At 35.6% G+C, this 10,842-nt stretch overlaps 1 pseudogene; it reads left to right on the top strand.

Moving 5' to 3' along the window:
- The first annotated feature begins 7,218 nt into the window (after positions 1-7,218).
- LOC128221640 (zinc finger protein 271-like) lies at positions 7,219-8,870 on the top strand (annotated as a pseudogene).
- The last annotated feature ends 1,972 nt before the right edge of the window (positions 8,871-10,842 follow it).

Raw genomic sequence — 10,842 nt, 5'->3', positions numbered from 1 at the left:
ATTGGGGCCAAAAAGGGGGTAATCAATAAGTGCCAATTTACGAATTATGAGAAGCAGTACCCGGTAGTTTTATTTCAGTACCGCTCCTTGACTATAAAACCAATATTTATCGGCTTATTAAGTATAATTTCCCCATGGAGCGCCCCTATTGAACAGGAAAGTAATACTGGTAACCAAGCGCCGGTGTAGTCTCGCTTTAACAATGCGTCTAAAACTGTATCATGGATACATAAAAGTTTGAATATGTCTCAATATTGTTTGAAAGCGATTGACGGGCAATATGAAAATATCATTTCAACAGGCTCTTTTAAAAAATACATTTTGCTGTGATTCATCGACGAATAATCGTTCATAACCAACACTTGACTATCGGTAAATTCTAGTGCTATAATTAGATTTGCAAATTTATTCAATTGCGCATGCGCAGTAACATTCACGTCAGCATCCTCCACGAGAAAGTTGTCGAACTTTTTGATATTTCCAATACCATTTGTAAATAAATTATTAAAACTTACGCTTTGTGTTTGATTCGATGCAAATGTTGTTCTTTTTACCATTCTCACCTTCTTTAAGATTTTTTTTAAAAATCTTATTAAAAAGCGATTGCTGGCTACTGCTTTCCGCCGGCTACTGCTCTCCAACCAGTAGTTTTAAAAGATGAAAATTACAATTGTGAAAAGGGTCTTGTATAGTGGAAAAACGCAGTAACTGGAGAAAACACTTGCCCGGCTTGGTGATCACACACGAGTGTGAGCGTTCTTGCTCGGCTCGAATTTTACGAGGCTCCAGATATTGTCGCCGTTCCCTTGGAATTCGAGCAAACGATGCTCGACTGTATAATAAATTACTTGTATGCTGTGTGAATGAGCTCAACATGTGTTCTACCACATATTTCGTATAAAAGGATTTACATATTTCGTGTGTTTAATGTTTTTTACTGAGTGAATAAGCATGTGTCTTTGCAAATAATGTATTTGTGTTAAAATTGCAAATAATGTCTCTCACTTCAAGGTTTTCCTTCCCGTAAGTGCGGTTATATTACATCTTAGGTTCATGTCTGTGTAAATTCTACGGTGTATTTTCTCAATAAAGTTTAGGATTGAGACGAAAGATAGAATCCACTTTTTGAAAGGCGTTCAACTTTCAGTTCAAATGTTTTACAGACATACGATCGTAGCAACACAGTCAACGCCATAGCAACTGCTTTAACTTTATTTTATTTTTGTTAAACAACACGACGTTTATAGCAACATTGCCATCGCCCCTAATTCCTGCTTAACCGCTAGTTCATTTTCAAGCGTAAACAGCTTTACAATCCATGGATAATCCCGGAGGACCTCAAAAAATTAAGAACACAATACAACACTATATATAAAGTCTTATAATAAACTTTCAATTTATATATTTTAAAACTCCATTAAAATATGTGTTTATAAATCCTATCCTAAACATGACTAGTCGGGTTCAAAAGAGGCATATAGTGTCTCTCACCTATTTGTAATGGAATGTATCAACAGAAGCTTATTTACTCAAACTCGAAAAGAGCCTTGAAGATCTCTCACTTGATTGTATTTAATTAATGAAATGAGTCTTAACCTTATGGTCATACACTTATAGTATGATTAGAACTATTAAACAAATGCAGTTTTTATAAAGTGTTAACAATTTATATGAAATCTAGCAGGACAAATACCTCAAAACCCCAAAAATCTGATGAGGCTTAGGGTCGAATTCAGAACATCCACTCTTACTCACTCTCCAACCACATTCCCGTAAGGGACACTCAAGTGATCACTTGAGTGGAATAAGGGGAGTGACACTCAAGAGATCTGTTCGTATTCACACGCCTCGCTAACACTCCACTTCATCAAGCGACCGTTACAGTAAATATACATGTATGTTTACATGATCATATCGGATTATCTGTTTGAATATGGTGGTATTATACATTGTAATCATATGTTTATTTGAGATTTGAGTACCTTATTGTTTTAGGTATTGCGACAAAAAATGACAATAATTGTTATTCTGAAACGGCAATTTACTTTTTAAAACAAGTGGAAGATAACAATAAACGTTTTGGATTGTAAATAACTGTTGCAAAATGCGTTTAAATGTATGTGGTTGTTTTAAAGAGGCTGTCTCACAGATGATAAAATGGCGAATAAAACACTAAAAATGTCGAATAATGACACTTGGCATCGATGTGTACAATGCATTGAAACTTACTAATTGAAGTACCACATAGTTTACAATTTATTTAAGTTTAGCAGTTATTTCGTATTTTTTCCATTTAAAAAGATTACTGGGTATGTCTATCAGGTAGAATTCATTTCTTATGCTTGATTGGCTAGTCGGTGTTATCACGTGATATTACCGAGGTAGGTTTATAGCTTAATTATGTCACCCGTTCATTGCCTTGATAGCTTAGAAAGGAAGACGCTGGACTTCAATTTTGGCGACGCGGGTTCGAACCCGGTCTTCGACACATTTGTTTCTTACATTTTGGTACTTTTTCACAATTACGACATCAAAGCGTTACATATTGTATTAGATAAATGTCCTGAGATTCGTTACAGTAAAACACAACATTTTTTTGGTGCAAATCTGTGACACAGTCCCTTTAAATTCGAAGCCGTTTTCCATTTTATCACCTGATTTAAGTATGTATTCATATACAATCTTGCTTTTGTATTCTGCATAAAGCGGTAATAATAATAATAATAATAATAATAATAATAATAATAATAATAATAATAATTAATATAATAATAATAAAAAATAATGATAATAATGATGATGATGATGATGATGATATGGTTGGGACGGTAGTGGTGGTGGTGGTGCTGCTGTTGTTCTGTTAATTATGATGATAATGATGATGGTGGTGGTGGTGGTGGTGGTGGTGGTGACTGAGGATCTGCTACTGCTGCTGCTGCTGATGATGATGATGATGATGATGATGATGATGATGATGGTTGTGATGAAGTTAATACTACTACTTATAATAATAAATATGATGATGAATACATGATGATAATAATAATAATCCAACCGAATATAAGCTGGAAAATACATATCAATTCCCTGACCACGCTCTGAAATGGCCTAGCGGCGTAAAGTTAGCGGCCTGGCGGCCTGGCTAGCTGCCTCATGTGACTAGCGGCCTAAAATGGTTTTCCATTCCAAAGCATTTAATATGCATTCTATTCTAAAAAAATGATAAATTATATGTTTCTACTCATAAATCAACACCATTTAGCAAATATCAGCATTTCCCCCTTTTCAGTGCTGCTGTATAAGTGCTAGCCTCTAGGCCGCTGGAATGCTTGATCGACTCTATGAAAAAAATGCCCGAGCGTGATGAATTTTGCATAGGAAAACAATTATTTTAGCATTTATTAAGGAAAAACTCATACAAATGCTTTGAAGTAGAAAAAAATAAGGCCTTTCTGTTAATGTATGAATAAAAAACAATTAAATTATCATCAAAATCATTACGAAACAAAACAAATATATGATTAGCGCATCCTTTTGAAAACTTTATTTTTTACAGATGATTTAAATACACGTGCTTCAATGGATTATCCCGGTCTCTTAAAAATTGTCTGGGAACGTGGATGCCCCTTATTTGTTCCAAATACCTGATCAATTTTACATTTTCTTCTTGTAACGTACTTTTATCACTCTCACTCATTCAGTTCGTATTCACAACCTATCCCCAAGGGTTGTTCAAGTGGCCTATGGTGATAAAAGTACATGACAAGGTGCTGCTGCTGCTGATAATAATAACAATTATAATAATAATTTTAATGATAATAATGATAACAACAATCCTACTGAATGTAGGCTGGAAAATACATATCAATTCTCTGACAACCTTCTGAAATGGCCTAGCGGCGTAAAGTTAGCGGCTTGGCAGCCTGGCGGCCAAGCTGCCTCTTGTGACTAGCTGCCTAAAATTGTTTGCCTATTCCAAAGCATTTTATATGCGTTACTTTCTAAAACAATGATTAATTAAATGTTTCTGCTCATAAATCAACATCCTTTAGCGAATATCAGCTTTTCCCCTTTTTTCTGGGCTGCTGGATTGAGTTTTAGGGAAATTTAGGCCGATAACTTTACGCTGCTAGGCACCTGGACTGCTTGTGATGTTAGCCGTTTGGATTAAGGACGTTTTGTCTTAAATATTCCTCCTTTTGTTTAATTGTTGAAGAGTATTCATGGTGTTCCACCAAGTCGATTTGAAGACTTTTCAAAGATTCCAAATGCACACGTTGTATGTATTATGCAAATATTGATGTAGTTTGATTAATGAATTGCTAATTGTTATTCTTTACAATATTGTTAATCAACATAAATCTTGGTTCTAAAGATTGTTCCCTTTGTTCTTAATGTTACGTAATTTCTCCCACGTGTTTATATCTGATAGAGAACTTTATTTTACATGCTATATTTTATATTTTAGTATTTCTGTTCTTAACAATTAGCTTTATTGTTAATTTCAGCTTTTTACCACACTCACACTACATGATACAAAGAAATAAAAGTGTTCACGGTTATACTTCTGTCTGTTCATTTATTGAAAGAAGACATAACACTGCTTGATCGAATTTTAAAAAAAAAATCGCTTCAACGTGATTAATTTTGCATAGAAAAACAATTATCTTAGCATGGTTTTAGAAGAAAACTCATATAAAATACCCTGAAGTAGAAAACAATTTGAGGCAGCTATGTTAATGAACGAATAAAAAAAAAACATTGATCAATTATATTTACCAATTAAACGCATAAACTATAACCTTGAAATAGAGAACATATTTAGGCCGCTAGTCCGCCACTTTCCCGCCGCTAGGCTGCTAACTTCGCGTACATTTAGCTGCTTGTCTTTGCAGCCATCGATGAATTGCAACCATCAACATTGCTGGGGGTTCAAGGTCATTACGAAACAAAAGAAATATATGATTGACGCATCCTTTTAAAACTTTGATTTTATTATAAATGGCCACGTCATTAAAGAACATGCACTACACGGATGATCCCGGTCACTTAAATATTGTCTGGGAACGAGGAATTCCCTTATTTGTCCCAAATAGCTTATATATATCATCTTTCTACTTGTCATGTACTTTTATCACTCACACTCATTAAATTCGTATTCACAACCTATCCTCGAGGGCGGTTCAAGTGGCCTCGCCGAGCACTCACAAATGTCCCACTCACGCAAAACACTTGAGTCCCACTTACACCTGTGAATACGGATATACCTTTCATTCGAAAATATCTCGACCGTTATGTGATTACAGAGGATTAACTCATTGAGGGTGAGTGAGAGTGATTGTTCTGAATTCGGCCCTTAAAATCGGAAGACATCGAGAAATATGGTGAAACAAGTTAAGTCTCAAATTGAATAGAAATACTTAATTTTATACTCATTTATACGTTATATAATTTATATTTGATGCTTTAAAGTTAAGAATTTATTGAAATGAAACTGATGTTGAAGTGTTTTTTCATTTGTAAAAAAGTGTTTTCTCATCATTGTATATCCGTGTTTCTTTCTCTTTCTTTAAAGAGCGTGTAAGCTTTTGTGTTTTCCGGCGTAATTGCTGTACAATTTAGTTTTCTGTTCTTACGTGTCGCCATGTTCTAACGGTGTGTGTACACATTAGTTGGATCACCGTTCACCGGATACAATAGTCGAACTTTTAACCAGTACATAAAAATCAATGGGGAACGCGTGTTAAGGGGGGGGGGGGCTATAGAATTAACTAATACGATCTTAAAATGCTTTGAAACAGAGCAATGTTCAGACGAGTGAAGAAACAAATGAGGAAACTGCTCGATCCAAAATGTTTTTATTTAAAGCGTACAAGCCAAAAAGTGTGTGTTTTTAACCTTTCCCTTGATCTATCTTATGTTTCACCAGTTAACTAATATTTCAATGCCATAATGTTTGCATAACTAATATTTCAAAGCCTTGTTGCTTGCATCACAGGTGTTTTAGAGTCTGCACACCAGGAAATGTTTATAGTAGATACATTGGTACTTGAATGTGTCAAACTTAGGTCATATACAACGAAACAGGTACACCCTTACCGTTCCAATGACAATGGCTTTGTTTACGCCTCATTTGGGCTGCTATATCCGACATGTACGGTGATCCACTGTGTATATAGTTTTCTGTCATCTAAGATTAAGCTTAAGTACTAGTTGCACCCAGAGTTTACCACATCTTTCTAAATGTTAAAACTACGACCTCAAGTTTGCTTTTTGCCTAGTGTGTTCTTAAACACGGATATTAATGGTAAGCAATTGAATATTGATAAAGGTTGGCATAAAGAACGTCTTTGAACGTTTTATGTTTTGGTAAATATTCTTAGATATTGGCTTATACAAGATTATGTAGGATTTGAAATTGTGCAGATGATTATAACATTTTATGCCTTGTTAAGCGTTATGCGATTTTGTAAATACATACCAGAATATGTCTGTTTCAATATTGTTAGACTGGTTAATACCAGATCATGTCTGGTTAGATATTGTGAGATTGGATTATGTATGTGATTCTAATACGATTTGTTTTTGTTTTTTTTTCAGCTGACGCGAGAACACACGTATGAAATAATCAACGGACGTGAGGAATACTGAACATGTGTTACCGATGTGTTAAAAAGTAAAATAATGATGTTGAAGTAATACAGTCGCTGACAGCAGAACACAAATATGCTGATCTATTACTAGCGTGGACAATATTTCAACTACATTTCATTCAAAATACAGAAAAAAATATTTAAATCAGATGGAATATTTGTGACATAAATCGAACAATTCTAACACTCTCAATAAAATAAGTCTGAATAACGAATTTTATTCGGAGTATATTCCCCTGATATAACATAATGGCCGTGTGAAAACATTCACTGCAGGGATATCATTCACATATGGTTCTAGTTTCCATACACAATGGACGTTCTCACAGCATTTAGGCTACATAAATGTGATTCGTGTGTTGCAGCATTTTCAAGGCAATTTTGTTTGCAAACCCACATGCAAATACACACAGGAGAGAAGCCATACATGTGTTAAATATGTGGTGCAGCCTTTTCACAAAGATCTAAATTGCACCAACACATTAAAATTCACTCAGGGGATAACACATACAAGTGTGATACATGCAGTGCTGCTTTTTTAAGAAAATCAACTTTTCAGAGCGACATGAGACTTCACACCGGAGAAAGCCATACAAATGTGATACGTGTGATGTCGATTTTTGTTCGAAGATCACCTTTGCACAACCACATTAGAATTTACACCGGGGAAAAGCCATGTAAGCGTGACAAATGTGGTGCTGCTTTTTCTCGTAAATCAACTTTGCAGCGCCACATGAGAATTCACACCAGAGAGAAGCCATACAAGTGTGATACGTGTATTGCTGCTTTTTCTCAAAGAGCACATTTGCAGAGCCACATTAAAATTCACACAGGAAAGAAGCCATACAAGTGTGAGACATGTGATGTAGCTTTTTTCTCAACGCTCAACTTTGAAGAGCCACAAGAATTCGCACCGGAGAGAGGCTATACAAGTGTGATACGTGTGATGTCGATTTTTTTCGAAGATCATCTTTGCACAACCACATTCGAATTCACACCGGGGAAACACCATACACGTGTGACGTATGCGGTGCTGCTTTTTCTCGTTAATCAACATTGCAGCACCACATGGGAATTCATATCGGAGAGAAGCCATACAAGTGTGATATGTGTATTGCTGCTTTTTCTGACAGATCAAATCTACAAACCCACATGATAATTCACACAGGAGATAAGCCATACAAGTGTGATACATGTAATGCTGCATTTTCTCAACTCTCATCTTTGAAGAGCCACATTAGAATACACACAGGTGAGAAGCCATACAAATGTGAAACATGTGATGCATCTTTTACCAAAAGATCTCATTTGCAGAGCCACATGGAAATTCACACCGGAGAGAAGCCATACAAGTGTGAGACATGTGATGCTGCTTTTTCCATCAGATCAAATTGGCAGCGCCACATGATAATTCACACAAGAGACAAGCCATACAAGTGTGAGACATGTGATGCTGCTTTTTCTCATATCTCAACTTTGCACAGCCACATTAGTGTACACACAGGAGAGAAACCATACAGATGTGAGCCATTTGGTACTGTTTGTTATCAAAAATATAAAATCCCAACGGCGGAGAAGCCATACAAGTGTGGGACATGTGATGCTGCTTTTTATCAAAGACCGAATCTGCAAACCCAAATGAGAGTTCACACGGGAGAGAAGCAATACAAGTGTAAGACATGTGATGCTGCTTTTATTCAACTCTCATCTTTTCAAAGCCACATGAGAGTTTACACGGGAGAAAAGCCGTACAAGTGTGTGACATGTGATGCTGCTTTCTCACAAAGATCTTCTTTGCAGAACCACATTAAAATACGCACAGGAGAGAAGCCGTACAAGTGTGTGACATGTGATGCTGCTTTCTCACAAAGATCTTCTTTGCAGAACCACATTAGAATGCACACAGGAGAGAAACCTTACAAGTGTGATACATGTGATGCAGCTTTTACTATAAGTTCTCATTTGCAGAGCCACATGAAAATTCACACCGGTGAGAAGCCATTCAAGTGTGAGGCATGTGGTGCTGCTTTTTCTCGAAAATCAAATTTGCAGAGCCACATCAGAATTCACACAGGAGAGAAGCTATACAAGTGTGATATATGTGATGGTTCTTTTTCTCAAAGATATTATTTGCAGAGCAACATGAGAAAACACACAGGAGAGAAGCCTTACAATTGTATGATATGTGATGCTGCTTTCTCACAAAGATCTTCTTAGCAGAGCCACATTATAATACACATAGGAGAAAAAACATACAAGTGTGAGTTATGTGTTGCCATTTTTACTCAAAGATTTCATTTGCAAAGCCACATGGAAATTCATACCGGAAAGAAACCATACAAGTGTGAACCATGTGGTTTTTTTTTTTACGAAAATCAAACTTGCATAGGCACATGAAAATTCACACAGGAGAGTATTCAAACAAGTGTTAGACATGTGGTCTTGCTTGTTTTGAAATGTTGGATGTGCATAGCACACGCGGAATTGACACCGGAGAGGAGCCATTCCACTTTAAATATTCGGTTGGGCTTTTTCTCAAAAACTACAGCACCTCACTGGAGAGAAGCCATATAGATGCATGAAATGTGTTTATCTCCTACATTTTATGATGATCTTCATCAAACTTGGTTCTTATGTTCATTTATTTGCTGCTCCATATCTCCTTTTTTCCCTGAATGGTCGTTATAGAACTTGAATCATATGTTTGTTATGTCATATGTACCACCGTACGATTTACATTTACTGAACAATCTGCGTGACACATTATGTATTTATTGATTTGTATATCGTTCATTTAAATAAATATTGATTAATAATTATGCAACTTGATCCGTATGTTCATTTTGTATAAAGTTGTTCTGTTTCTCCTACATTAATCAAATTACTCTCATTAAGATGGGTTTATGTATTCATTTCGTTTTTGCTATAGATATCCTTCATTTTCTTGTTGAGACACATCAAAATTTGGTACTTGTACTTTACTCCCTCAGTCATACAATATCTATTTGAAACTTTGTTTTATTCATTTTGTGCTACAGCGGCGGTTGATAAAAAAATAAAATGGTAAAGTATAACACTGATAATTACCATTTCATCACATCAACTCCTAATTTCCGTATGCTCATCAGCCCTTGTGTTATACTTTAACAATTGAGACGGGCACTCGTGGAAATGTTTCCTTACATAAGTACATCTTAGCTATGCGTTTACTTTTTTGTCGCAAATTTCATATAGAAAACTTCGTAGTTTTCGTTGTTACTTGTTTTACCTTAGTTGATACAATGATGGGTAAAGGGTTCAGTTGAGTTTGAAGTCGTTCTGAAAAAACTTGTTTAAAGTTGTTCTTGTACATTCGCTGTTATCCAATAAACAGTTTCCTTATGCTGTTGTGAATTTGAATTCTAAACCTGTACTGTGTTCACATACCTAGATGACGTAGTGCACAAAAAGTCAACGCATATCGGTACAAGAAGGGTTTGACAGCCTCAATACTATAGTCCTTATATGCATGGTATACTTCCTGTTTTTTGAAACATTATGTGTCTGTAGATTGTCTTTAAACGCAGCAATAAAACATGGAAAACCCTACACGTATTTTGCCTGTATAGTCGTCTGTATGTTTTTGTAGTTTATGTTTGTGCTATTATAAAGTATAAAACGTCAACAACTTAACACATTGTTAAAGGGATTGTTTCTAAAGGCAGCACTTAGTCTACAACATCAACAACCTAACACAATGCAAAAGTGATTGTATCTTAATGCAGCACTAAGTAAACAACATCAGCAACCTAACAAGTTGTTAAAGGAATTTTATCTTAATGTAGCACTAAGTACACATCAACAACCTAAGAAGTTTATATCTTAATGCAGCCTTAAGTACACAACATCAACAACTTAACAAGTTGGGGAAGCGATTGCGTTTAATTGCGGCACTAAGTAAACAACCTCAACAACCTTACAAGTTGTTAAAGGGATTGTTTCAGAATGCATTACTAGGTTAAAAACATCAATAACGTACAAGTGGTTTAAGGGATTGTTTCTAAATGCAGCACTAGGTTAATAACATCGACAACACAACAAGTTATTTATAGGATTGTATCTTAAAGGGACTGTACGCCATATTGGCACCAAAAAAAAATTCTGTTACGAATCTCGAAGGACAATTATTTAATAAAATGTGCTGCGCTTT

Source organism: Mya arenaria, chromosome 16 (assembly GCF_026914265.1).
Source record: "Mya arenaria isolate MELC-2E11 chromosome 16, ASM2691426v1".
Classification (NCBI taxonomy): Eukaryota; Metazoa; Mollusca; class Bivalvia; order Myida; family Myidae; genus Mya; species Mya arenaria.
This window is presented reverse-complemented; position numbering and strand designations above follow the sequence as displayed.